Source organism: Hoplias malabaricus, chromosome 2 (genome assembly GCF_029633855.1).
Source record: "Hoplias malabaricus isolate fHopMal1 chromosome 2, fHopMal1.hap1, whole genome shotgun sequence".
NCBI classification, from domain to species: domain Eukaryota; kingdom Metazoa; phylum Chordata; class Actinopteri; order Characiformes; family Erythrinidae; genus Hoplias; species Hoplias malabaricus.
In genome coordinates, this window is record NC_089801.1 from 72,844,564 (window position 1) to 72,858,852 (window position 14,289).

Consider the following 14,289-nt stretch of genomic DNA (forward strand, 5'->3'; position numbering starts at 1 on the left):
ACACACTCTATCAGATTTTTTTAAGAGCCTGACTTTGTTGTGCGTGTTTGTTTGTTCGTCTGACCGGTTTCTGTAAACGTTATAGGCTACGGACGAACTAGCTAAAATGAATACTTTCTGGAAAATAAAGGAGTTTGAGCGCAAGTTTCTCCAACTGTCGGCTCCAGCACTTCTTCGTGTATCTACTTGGACACTATCACTGTCTCTGAGGGTGGTTTGAAACACTGTGTTCGGGGGGAGACCCTGTGGATGATGCTGGGAAGGGTTTTGACCCGTTCTTCTTTCAGCGGGAACCGTTGAGACGCCGTTGAGAAAAGGTGTATATCGCACACAATGGAAAGGGCAACATTCAAATACTTGGCTTGTTTTTATTTTATTTTAATTTAAGTCACTTAATTTTTTTAATGAAATAAAGCTTTTGAGTTAAACAAGACGTGTTAGGATTTTTTTATTGGTTCATTTTAAGTATGTTTTTTAAATCTGTTGAATCATCGTTTCTAGAGTCTTTTTTTTTAGTACTGAACTTAGCGTCTTATCGAATTTTCCGGTCCACCTTAAATTGTAGGCGATATCTTCTTGTATATGTACAGGGTGTAGAATGTAAACGCTGCACCATTTAAGGTGGAACGGACAATTCGAGTGGGAAATCAACTCAAGCCTGGTTTCGTTCGGTCTCCCCCTGTTTGTGCAGGTTTTTATTGCTCCAAAGCCACATTTCCACCGTCTGCCTCTACCGGTTAGTCGCGTTTTCTATCAGCTTTTAGGCCTGGGGGAGACCAGGGAGTTTCCTACCGTGTCCGCCATTGATTCCGGCTGTGGGAGGCTACAGGTAGGTTGGGTGGGTAGGGAGTTGGCGAACAGACTCCACGACAGCTCAGAACTTAAGTGTCAACTGAGGGGTTTTTCAGTAGTCAGTACAGTCAAATACAATACAGTGTCTTACTCATGTAAGACTTATTGAGCTTCAACGTGTGAGGAGACGTAAGGGAGCTGATGTGGAATAACAGTCAGTGACAAGGCTTTTACAAGGATTGTGATAGAAACTACAGTCTTTTACACTGCACGTAGATACATGCACAAAAACTGAGTGTGTGCTGTTTACAGCTGTTTGTGTATGTTTCATTATTTCTGCTAATGACCTGATGCCAACACATTGTATTGTGTCATTGGTACCTAGATTGCAGTGCACAAGCTGTGCCACATTTGCCACTGTTAGTGAAAATAGTAGTGATTTAAGGCTTTTGTAGGTCTGTTATTAATGGCATTTGAACCCTGGTTCACAGCAGATAAGTGGACCTGAGCCGGTTGGCCCCAGTCTGCTTTCAAATGCAGAAAGAAAGGTTTCTAAACAAACATTCTTCACGGTCCTGCTTTGGTTGGTGAACGAGGTGAATTCCAGCCACAAGCTGTAAGTAGAGAGTTGATGGTTCGGATTTTAAAACCTGTTTGGATTTGCTTTAAATATAATGCATTGTTAATGTGCCAGTGTTTTTAGCGATGTACAAACACAATTTGTCAGTCAAGGCTGGGTATTATGTTATTTCCCCATTCTTGAATTTGTGGTCACCCCCCCCCCCCCACACACACACACTCCCCACTCCCCACTCTGTTATGGCGGATTGCTTTTGAATATCTTAATAAACAAGGAACTGATTTACAGATTTCAGAGCTAGATATTCTTTTGTAAATGTTTGTTACACATCAAGTTAATCGTTTTCAGATATCTTAGTATTGCTGCTTTGTTGTGATGAACAACAAGGCAGATAACACACTTGAGACGCCTGTTCTGAGAGATCCCGTGGAATCCCAGCGGTAGGGTCAGTGTCTTACCTGTTGAGGCCCTCAGGGCAGGCTGTGCCTTTTAATTCTTTCTCAAGATGCGTGATCTCAGCTGTGCTTAAATAAAATGGATGAACCTTTACACCTGTGATTTACCTGACCATCAATCCCACTTTAATCTCTTTATTCTTTAAAAGACAACATTGGGCATCTTTCACAGTACGTTTGCCTGATTTATTTTTTTTCTTCTTCTTCTTTGTTCGCACTCTCAAAAGGTTGCAGTCTTAAGTTGAGAAAAGCTGAACATTGATATTCGCTTTTTGTGGTAAAGCACGCCCTAGCACCAAAGCGGAGGGGGAAAAAAACGCTTGTCTCTTCAGGAGAGTACGGTTTTCTTCCCTGCCGCTCAATGAATAATTCAACACCGTCAATTATATAGTTTTTGTCTGAGCGGGGAATCTGACGGCAAGGCAAACGTGTGATTATTACGCTTGGGGTACGCATGGGATTTGAAGGCCCTGATTCTTCCTGCCATATAGAAAAACGAGTGCCTCTCACCTGTCATGCTCTGCTATGAACAGAACCTTTCTAATCTGTATCCTTTTGAGAATGAAGTAAATGAATTCATGTTCCAGAGGTAATCATCTCTCAGAGGAGTGTGTGTGTTCTGTGAGGCTTGCCGTCTTTGGGCGCAGTGCTATAACGGGTCTGTGCCCATGTATTACTAAAATAGCCCTCAGTGTTTTTGCCTGGTGAGCAGATCTGTCAAACCTTTATCAAAAGAAACTGAGCATCACCTCTGACTTAGAGGAATGTCGTAAGAATCACTTCTTAGGCATGCTCCTTACTGGTTGTTTTTCAGTGAATGTGCCTCATGCTTCTTACTAATGCAAGGGAGTGAAAAATGCTATTGAAGTTGCATGCTATTAATTCGGTTCACTTCATTTTGAGTGGCCATGTGATTCCCAAGAGCCTCATACACCCTCAAAGCCTGCCCTTTCCTGGCTTTGCCTCAGCCATACATAGTGTTTACTAACAATAAAAGGTCCAGATGAGGATTCTTTAAGTACGTATTCCTTTGATGCACTGTGTTTTTAAAGGCAACATCAGCAATTGCGGGGAAATGCTGTTCTCTTGTTTGTTACATTCAGAAGCTTCTAATCTTTTAAGGTGGAACAGTTTGTTCGAGGGGAAGATATGACTGTTGTTTGTAAGTTTAACTTAGAGTGAGTTCCATCTACAGCAAAAATATAGAGCAAACTCCTCACCTCGATATTTACTTAAGACCTATTCGGACAGGATTAGTATATGTCATTTTTACTGCTCATTTAACAATAGGTAAAAGCTTGGGAATCTTTCCTGAAACGTGAGCGGGCACTCCGGGAAAATGACTGAAATGGTCTCTTTGGACGGGATTAAAGCTACTGAGATACTCGGGTAATAATTACTTTACCCCCCACGTCCACAGGTAAAACTAATTAGAATAGGGCTTTAGTCCTCTAAAAACCTCCAGATGCCTTTTCTCAGCTGAGAACAAATAGGATAAGCCTAGCATACCGGAGAGACCCTTTGTTTTTGTTACCCGTATACATACACTGGGGCTTCTTCAGCACATTCGACCGGTTTCAAACATGCAGGCAGGCTTTAGAGATTTGCAGAACACTTCATGTTTGTTTGAACTTTTTTTTTAGTATGTTGTATAGCTTATAAATGCTCTACAGAAATATAAGAAATGCTCTCCCTAGATGTTTCTGTTGGTTATATATGTCCTTTCACCCTGTCGCTTCCTTTCTCTTTGTTTGTGTGAGTTTGGTCTCATGGACACTCTGGAGCCAGAGATGTTGTAAGTTCTTGTTGGAAGAGAGCCAATGCCTTTTCTTTTGTGTTCCATAGTGATTTGTCTCTGCTTTCTCTCTCTCACTCTCACTCTCTCGCTCTAGCCTTATCCCCCTGTGTTGAGGTCTTGATTCCACATGTCTGGTTTAGTGGCACCCACAATGTTGGCATCCAAACAGGAACAGTCTCCAAGTCAATGAAAATTCCTCTTAGGCTTCCTTCACTGTGATTGGTGCCACAGAACACACACACATTAATTTATTAATATGGTTTATTATTTCAGAGAAATCAGCCTATTGTTCATCACACTCAGGTTTGCACTGGCTGCTCTCTTGCTATCGTTCTGCGATATAAGGGCATAAAGATTAAATCTGAGATTGTGTGTTGTAATGCAATCCTGATTTGAATGTTCATGAATGGGTTTTTTTCTTTTTGCGCAGTACATTCCCCCGAATTGTCAGCAGAATACCAAAGCACAGCGAATCGATTGCCTCCTCCGCCTTTGCGTTTCCATCTCCTCTGTTATGAGGCTTGTGTCCTTTGTTTCTTTTGTTGTCATCCTGTTACTAGTGTTTCCCGCTCTGGGCAGAGGGATCGACAGTTGTTTTGTCTAGATGTTTACTGAGTCGTTTTGCATACGCTTGATGAAGCGCTGCTAATGATTGTGATGCAGATTAAATTCAAATCCTCCTTAATTGTGGGCAGCTTTGTTAGTTTTTGTCTTGTTCAAATGCTCTTTATGAATTTTCGTGCCAAATATTCTGCGCTGCTCAAAAAACAGAGCTCAGCAGCTTCGTGAGAGTAATTAAAGACAAATTTAGGTTTCATTGTAACCTTAGTTTTACTACTAATGCCACCCAGTATTAATTAGACCTGAGAGATGGCTATGATTTAGAGGTGTTCTTTAAGGTTTGTAGCATTATTATCATTAGCAGTAGTGGTAGTAGTAGTAGTAGAGTGCTGTGAAAACGTTCTCGTGTAAAGAACATTTTCAGATGCTCCCCTTTTGAAGCCACATGGAAGGCTCCTGGAAGTGTTCTGGAATGTTTTCATAAAGGGTGTGGCAGGTGATTATGGGAGGATGTTTACTCATGGGGGGGGAAATGATGGAACGGATATAAGAAAATAAACATGATGTGCTTTGGAAAAGTCTGGCATGTTTCCAGTGAATTTCAGGATCACCATTTTCTTAATGTATTCCACCTGACTGAACATTTTGATGAAATGCTAACTAAATCAGACAGTGCATTTTCAATAATGGTGTTTATAACATAGAACAAAGCAGATTTTAATTGCAGAGTTTATTATTTTGGAAGCACAGCAATAAATTTTGAGAAATGTCCTGTTAAGTGTTAGGAAGAGCACATACTGTCAAAGAGCTTGATAGCATTTTCATCTATAAATCCCGTTTGTCATCCTTACACTCTCCCTGACCTTCTCCCACATCTGGTTAACCCTATTAATCCGTATTGGTTTTCATCATCCTTTACTGTTTGTAAGAGGATTAGGTTTAACTCCTGATGATTGCAGCTGAATACATGTCTTTTTTTTTTCCCAGCCTAAAATGTAACATTTCTCACCTCCTACTCATTACAGTTATGTTTTGGGACTGTGGTTGACTCCATTGGTTCGTGTGTAACGTGGCCGGTCATGTCACCTTAACATTTGGTACGTTCCTCTTCTAATGAATCTGAAAGTTTTCAGTCATGCACTGAGCTGAGAATTACAGAACTACAGAATTGGCTCATGCAGCCAAGTATTCATTATGTTTTAATTTGGTTCATTTAAAGGAGTCCCTTTTCTACCAGTATCTCTTTGGTGGTTTCTGCACTGAGTATTGAAGCTATATATAATTTAGAATTCCTTAGGCAAGAACAACTAGTTCCTCTGGCTCTGCAAGTGCAAGTATAATTGAGAAGACTGTATATAACCATAAGTAAGCGACTTGTGCTGCATTTTGCCTTCCTTTGTTGATCAGATTCATTAATGAGACTCTTTGGAGAAGTTATTTAGGAGCATAAATTGTCTGATTACTCTTCCAGGCTTTTCCCATTATGATGCATGTTTGGTCAAGGTTTGATGTGAGAATAGGCATTGAATCTGTAGTCAGTAGATGAATATTTTTTGGGGGGGTTGGTTTTCATGTTCTATACAGTTTGACCAAAAAGTTTGTTTCCTCAAGTCAAACAAAATCCAATCTCATATCCAATGACCATTGATCTGTTTTAAATGGGGTATAGGGGGGGTGGGGTGGTAAAATCACTTTTTGGATGCTGTTGCTTATGAGTTTAGGGGTCTGAATCTCCTACCAGTGCCTGTTTCTGAAAACAAGCTGTTCTGATTTTGTGCTGTATGTTTCGTAGATAGCAGGCACTTTAGAATTGACCCGCTTTTTTTGTCCGAGTCCTTCCAATCACAGCACTAGACCTTTGTTTATGTGAGAGCTCAAAGACGAGGTTAAACCGAGCAAAACAAACCCAATGAGAAAGAGGTGTACATGTCTAAAATCCAAAGCTTTTCCTCCTAGCCCCTCACTCTGAACTGAGCTGTGGCTCATTCTCATTTAATGCAAAAGGTGCTGAAACAGGTCGTTCTGTTTATACAGGGGGAGAAAAGTGCTGTGTTTTTAAATCAGTGTGGGATTTTGACCAAAGCATGTCCCAGTCATTTTAGACTCCAGAGAACTGTGTAAACGTGGAAAAAATATTTTTTTAGATTTCCATGAGATCACTCAAATAATCTCTCTGTGTCAAATTTGCACCTTCCTAAAGTCACATAATATGCCTTTGAACCAAAAGCATGGCATTTCTAATATGTTTCACTGTTGTGTAGTGTACAGAGGTAAATTCTCTCTTAAAGGCTAAGCACCAGCTCTATGAAAGTGTCAAACAAACAAATACAGTGGAATTTGAGTTCCTAATTTGTGTTTATTGATAGTCAGAAAACATGTTATTTCTTACTAATTCAAGGAATAAGGTTAAAAAAAAACGTTGCCCCCCCCCCCCCCCCCCCCCCAAACAGTGTTCGGAAACTCTAATAGGTGTCTTGCCTGTGATGTAGATGGTGGACAACATCCCAAAATATCCAGAAAATGGACTAAATTTGTCAACTTTAAACGGGCACTTTGGAAAGGACGACTCTGTTATCTGTAGCTCATTTCACTGGCGCTTTTCCAACAATATGGGCAAGTAAGGACACCAACGAAAGGTGTTCAAGAGCCTCTGTAACATGGAGGTAAACAGGGTAAGTACACTTACTCTGCCTGTTTTAGTTGGTGTTGGTTAACGTTAGCTTGACTTGCTAAGCTCGGTGGCTCAGATTATACTCGGCTACGTAGCTGCATTACGGAGGTTTATAGTGTTATAGTGAATTCGAGTTTGACTTCAATCACATTTACAAGAATAACGGTACCTCTACATTTGAGTTTAGCTTATTGCTAGGCTATTGTCATGAATAATGTTGGTTATTTAGCTAGATACTGTCATAACAGTCAGTCATAACGGTGTTTTACCGCGGCGTTGTTCAGCTGTTGTCCACCAGTGACGTCACGGTTGCGTTCAAGAATTTCCGTAGAGAGCTGGGGTTTTTCCGTCAATTTAATACAATTGTCAGCTTTAAAGCAAATTAAGCAGCTATTTTCATTTTAATTCATACTTATATCTGTCAGTAACTAAAATAATGTGGAATATTCATGGAGGTCCATTAAGTGGTGCTTAGAAAGCATTGCCTGTTTTGTCTTCTCTCTTTTGTTTATTTCTGGGGATGATATTTCTTAGAAGGTCTGTGATGAAACACGCAATTAAGACCAAAAGGAAAGGATTGGGAATGTTATTTAAATATCATTATTTATTTATTTTTTTAAGTGCGTCTGTTTTTATTCAGCTGACCTGACCTGTGTGTATTAAACTCCCATGTGTAATTGAGTGTGGGTAAGTGTAGGGGAGTGATTTGATACGGGTGCTTGGGTGCCGGTATGAGAGGCACTCAGCTCTATCACAGGACACTTAACGCTGGCATGCACCCCTGTAGGTCATGGCAAAAAAAAAGAAGCTTGCTCTTTTTCAAGACAGTTGTGCTAGAGCAAGGGGGGGTGGGGGTGAGGTGCCATGTTACAGAAGCTTGGGGTCAAGTGTTTTGCACTGGAGCACAACAACAGCATTCAGCGGGTGGGTAGGGAGGTTAGGACAGGCAACGTTTTAAATACAGCTTTGTGAAGAGGCGGGAGATGTTTTTCACAGAATCAGTTTAATTTGCTTTTAGCTGAAAGTCCTTCTCTGTACAGGATATCATAAAATTGAGGCTGTATTACAGATAGGAATGTTTGCTTTATTGGAGGTCTTTGTGAGAGCTTTAGAGAGACAGATAAACAGCAGACAGACTATTTAAACGATCTTGCTGTAATAGTACAAATGTTAAACTCTAATAGTACAAATGTTAAAAAGTAAAAAGTACAGGCATGTTTTTTTCTCTTTGGACTTCAATGAAAACGAATGTCACATGGTGAAAATAATGGCTCTCAGCTTGCATGGTGAAAAGGATGGCATCCACAACAAAGTTGTTTCTAGGAGAGAACACTGGGAATGGAGAATTTCAGCTGATTCAACTTGAGGACAAAAGGGAGCACTCCGTGGCACTGTTGCCGCGGACTGGAATGCCGCAAAGGCATTTTTTAAAAGTTGGTCTCTCTGCCATTTGGTCGTTTACTTAACGACATGATTCTCACTTTCCATTGCAATGTTGTGTACAGGATTTGTTTACATTTAACCATGCACTGATCTTATTTCTTTTTGTTTTTTAACAACTTTACAAAAAAGCAGATTCGTCCCTGCTCCTCTGCTCATTTGACTACGTTTTTAATGATGATTTGATTGCATTCAGGCACAAGTCTCTGTATAAGGTGTTTAGAGATGGATGGTTTCTGTCTGTCCTCAGTTTCTCTTTTTGATTTTGTGCCTCAAGTTCAAGTGGATTTATGTCATTTCAACCATACACTGTGTGCTATGCAAATTAAATTTATTGCGAGGGGTTATGTTATCATAAACCCATTTGTTCTTGGGTTTTCTGTTTCATCTAGACTCATAATATTCATTCATTATCTGTAAACATTATCCGGTTCAGGGTCGCGGTGGATCCAGAGCCTACCTGGAATCTTTGAGCGCAGGGTGGGAATACACCCTGGAGGGGGCGCCAGTCCTTCACAGTGCAACACATTCACTCACACACTCTGACCTATGGACACTTTTGAGTCTTCAATCCACCTACCAACGTGCGTTTTTGGAGCGTGGGAGGAAACCGGAGGAAACCTACGCGGACACAGGGAGAACACACCACACTTCTCACAGACAGTCACCCAGAGGAAACCCAGGCAGACACAGGGAGAACACACCACACTCCTCACAGACAGTCACCCGGAGGAAACCCACGCAGACACAGAGAGAACACACCACACACCTCACAGACAGTCACCCAGAGGAAACCCAGGCAGACACAGGGAGAACACACCACACTCCTCACAGACAGTCACCCGGAGGAAACCCACGCAGACACAGAGAGAACACACCACACACCTCACAGACAGTCACCCAGAGGAAACCCACCCAGACACGGGGAGAACACACCAAACAGGCAGTCACCCAGAGCAGGACTCGAACCCACAACCTCCAGGTCGCTGACTGTGACACTACGTGCCACCCTTAGACTCATAATAGTAGCTACTTATTACCCATCTAGTGCAGCAGATGAAGTCCTGATCCTTAAATCCTTCTCTTTTTTCTGTCCTGATCTGGGACCGGTTTCCACTCTTCCCATGAGCTAAAATGCCAATCTGATCCAGAAACAGTTCTCACAAATCCTTTATAAACATGGCCTCTGATCTCAACATCTTTAGTCTGCTCCTCAGTCATAAACCTCTCACTGCAGTTTAATTAACTGGCGGAAGGCTGCAAGTTACACAGATACTGTGGCGGCAGCTAGATTTACAGCACGTCAGTGCCGATAGCCTTCTCATTACCGAGCAGCCTTTTCCACGGCCGTAAAATCACCGCAGTATGCAGATGAGCATCCCGACCAATCTCAAGCATGTTTGTGTTAACAGAGTCAGAAACGTGAGAGTGAAATTTTCTGGATTTAAATGTTTTGACTCAGAAGATGCTGTTTTTAATCCCTTGTGGTCCAAGTTGTTATTAATGAGTATTTGCATAATCCTTTGAAACGTTGGAGTGGATGGACGGATGTGGTGAGAGTGGTTCTAAAGTGGTAAAGTAGTACTTCACCCCACTTCAGGCTGTCACAAGGGATTCAGCTCATATTTCTTGTCTTTTTTGTTTCTAATATTTTGTCTTAAAAGACATAATTCATAATAAAAAACAGAGCTGCAGCTTCACAGAGAGATTACGAACAACTGCTGTAAGTTATATATTTTGGTTATCATTTGAATACAGATTTTGAATTATTTTTAAGAATTTTTTCATATTTCATCACAGCAGGACAAAGATGTTTTGCGTTAAAAGGCCACGAAATATAAATTCACACAATGTAAAATGAAGGTGGAAATAATTTCACATTGTCTGAAATGGCGATACAAGGTTTTGTTCCAACAGCAACAGAACTCGTGTTACAACATCATATTACCACTTGAGCTCTGCTATATTTCTGACGGTCACTTTCATATTCACACAGAGCAACCGTTGTCTAATGTTTAGAGGAGCGAGTCTGGGACTGTTGTACAGGGTGGGCCATTTATATGGATACACCTTAATAAAATGTTTGTGGCACATTAGTATATGGGAGGGGGGAAACTTTTCAAGAAGGGTGGTGACCATGGTGGCCATTTTGGATCCAACTTTTGTTTTTCAATGGGAAGAGGGTCATGTGACACATCAAACATATTGGGAATTTCACAAGAAAAACAATGGTGTGCTTGTTTTTAACGTAACTTTATTCCTTCATGAGTTATTTACAAGTTTCTGACCACTTTATAAAATGTGTTCAAAGTGCTGCCCATTGTGTTGGATTGTCAATGCAACCCTCTTCTCCCACTCTTCACACACTGATAGCAACACCGCAGGAGAAATGCTAGCACAGGCTTCCAGTATCCGTAGTTTAATTATAGCTGCACATTTCATTTCAAGCTGTCCTTTGCATCAAGCTGCAAATCCATTCTTTAGTAAATGCTATCGTAATCATGGCACATGATAAAGCATACTCAAAGCATGTTTTTAATATATTGGGAAGTGTATGTGTACTATTACTATATGGCGTTTTGTCTCAGGCAGTCCTTTTGTCGGTATCAGACAGCTATACTCCAGCAGCAGTATGTTATTTAGCTTTATGAGATTATAAAAGAGATTGATATAGAGAAGCTTATCTTCTGCTGTGCAGTTCTGTGAAGTATGTGTGTGATGTTCTGTGTAACATGACTTGCTATGGGAATTTGGGGTTAAAGTGGTTGATGTATGGAACAGAGCTTAGTGGAAGTCCTCTGTGCCGCCCCGCCCCCATCACCCGCACTGTCCCTAGACGTGCGCACACACGCTCATACCATCCCTCCGGATGGATGCAACCGATCCTCATTACTGTAATCTCAGTCAGGATCTATGGCTGCCGGCGTCACAGTGGAGCAGACACAAGGAGAAGGGGCGGGGTGGAGGGAAGAAAGGGAAAATTATTTCCTGGACACTGAGATTCCCCATTGAAATTCAGCGGGTAAAGCATGCTTTCAAATGCACGCACACCACACATGCTACTTACTGGGTAGGAGCAAAGGCATTTTCTTCAAAGAGCATGCTGAGATCCACTCCCCCTCCCACCCTGAAAGCAGAGCTAATCTCTGAGGAGGACTTAAACGCCAGCAGTGGAGGGGAAAAAGGCAGAGAGCAGCAACTGTTACTACTGGGAGTCAGGGTTCCTTTCACTTTCTTTTTCTTTCTACCTCCCACTCTCTCTTGTTCTTTTATCCTACTGTCTTTCACTGTCTCTTTAATTAACCTACCCGTTCCCAGTGTGCCTTGTCACTTTCCTTTATGTTCTTTTTTCCTTGTTGCTGTCACTAAGTTGGACAAACTTTCCAGAACATTCAAAGCAACACCACATTCACCTCCTCGTAACAGTGTGTGTACAGCATAAAGTTCTGCAACACTAGCGCTGGGCGATAGGAGCGCAAAATCAATATCACGATTAATTGTACATTTTACCACGATTACGATTAATAACCGATTATATTGGTTTTTTTATATTTTTGACCGTCATAGTTCAGTGACGAGGATTGTGCTGTAAAAATTCTCTAGTATTAAATATGGGACTTTTTTTCTAATGCCGCTGGGAAATTGTTCCTCTCTTGTCTTTAGAGCACTGTTTATATATGGTGTGTTGGTGCTTTGGTCGCTGAAACACATTTACATTTTACTTCTTTTTGTTCAGTGTCGTAATAGTTATAGTCAGAACTCAGCACGTCCAAACCACAGATGGTGTGTTATTCTTTGGTACGAGCTGCACGAGTCACTTGGTCGGCCTCAGCGTTTAGGTTGCTTTCATGTGGCAGATAGGGGGCAGAATCACGACTACAGCTTGGTAGCGTGGTGTTAAAGGGACAGTACACGAACACACAGTGGGGACAAAACTGAATAAAAATAATCGATATAATTGATATAGACAAGAGTATGTTGATAAGAAGTTCTGAATGTTGGTTTTCGATTAAATGCCCAGCCCTAATTGGAAATGTCAATGATGAATATTAGCTTAAACTTACGTAAATATTAAACACTCTTTACTGGAATATAAATGTTCAATTGAAATGAATTACACAATCTAAATATTGTTTTTTAAAAAAAAGAAAAGTTTCACCGAATGTGCTCTTGGGTAGATTGGGGCTTTGGTCAATGTTTGTCCAACCGTGCAACATTAGACATTTAGGAATACATTTGTTGTCAAAACATGCAAATGTCAGTTGAAAACTTCCTTAAACCCCTTCATTAATGGTGCTTTTCTACTGCATGGGATCAGCACTGCTCCACTCGCTATTCCACTAGTGCACAAAATGGAGCTGGTGTCATTGCTAAGTCCTCAGTCTTTGAAAACCACACCGATGGTGGCAGTTAAATTAGACATGCTTGATTCTCTGTGTATTCACGTGTTTTTGTTTTTTGGAATGAACACTGGGCTGAACATGGTCTCTCTGGACAGTTCTTACAGATCGATTTCCTTGTTTTTTGTCGATCCAAAGGGCCTTTCAACCTCTTCAACACACAGGGTAATGTTACAAGCTGCCGTCATGAGTTGGATAAATTCAAATGTGACCTCTGCTGTAAGTTGAGAAATATTTAAGTGGACAGTTTTCGCTGGAGCTCTGCGGTTCGTGGTGATCGACAGGTCTCTCTGGGCTCTCTGCGAGTAGGGCTGTCACGATCATGAAATTTTAACGGAATATTATTAGTCATACAAGTAATTGAGATTTAAATTGAATAGGATTTAAATTCTTTTAAAGACCTTTCTAATGAGTAATACGGAGAAAAGTGGATAGGGAGCCATTTCGAACACAGCACTAGAAATATGTCCTATTCCTGTTCATAATTAAGTGCAGAAATATAAGAAAAACTCAAGCCAAATAAATCTTAATGCCATGGTTCATGTTTTAGCCAAAGCTGACTTACAGTAGCTGGACACTGTAGGTTTCATGAGACAAATAAAAGCAGAGTAGAATATTCAGAAACAAATGTGGCAAAACATTTACTTCTGTTAAATGTTATATTACTTCAGTATATGTTTTAACCACTGACAATGGTCAACAGTCAAGTAGCATACACAGTTAGTGTAGTGTAATGTATGAAAACACCAACGCTAGGCCATGAGCGTCCTAGCTAGGGCTGTCACAATTGTGAAATTGTAACGGACGATTATTTGTCATAAAAGTCCTTTTTATTAAAAAAAAAAATTGAATGTTTGAAAACGATATTTGCAAATTCTTAAAATAAGCAAATCAAATGAAATGTGCTATGTCTTAAACATCGGTTATGTACTGGCTCTGCGTATTCTGGGTGAGGCACGCTAAGGCTACGTTCACACAGTGGGTAAAGAGGCCCAGTCATACGTGACACGGATATGCCGTTCATGTGGCTGTGTGAACAGCACAAATCACATTGAATCTGACTTTTTCACGTCAGATTTGGGCCACATTTCAAATGATCCCTGTCCATCTGTGGAAATTCGACTCGGTCTGAACGGCCAGGTCGAAATTCATGTGACTTTTATGTCACTTCGGCTGCTGAGAATAGTCTCCGGACTATGATCCAAAGCTTTTTTTTTTTTTCATTTTAAATTGAGGTGTTTAGGAAGTGGAAAGGAGTTCTGTTTTGTAAAAAATACTGGGAAACGAAAAACCTGTGAAACTCCTGAAACCAGGCTCGTGGAAATTTGTATAAAGGTGGGTTTTTTAAAAATACAACAAACGAGAAGACATTTTTTAGTCGTTCTATATCAGTTTGATATTGTTTGTGTATGAAGCTGTATATATGTGGCTCCTGGAAATATTAAACTTATTATGTCTGTGCTCGTCGTCTTCTCTTTTGAGACTCGTGTTCATGAGAGACCCGGGAAATCTGCGCTTGGAATGAAAGAAAAATCAGTTCACGTTTTAATATTCAATAGAGTCTTTAATTATTTGGTCTGTTTGGAAAAAAG

At 40.7% G+C, this 14,289-nt stretch overlaps 1 protein-coding gene across 1 annotated transcript in view; it reads left to right on the plus strand.

The window, feature by feature from the left end:
• Positions 1-697: 697 nt before the first annotated feature.
• The window catches only part of LOC136687139 (vang-like protein 1), a 70,968-nt gene continuing 57,376 nt past the window's right edge, over positions 698-14,289 (plus strand). The window contains exon 1 of the mRNA XM_066661406.1: positions 698-829. The gene's annotated coding sequence lies outside the window, so the exon portion shown is untranslated. The remainder of the gene's footprint in view (positions 830-14,289) is intronic.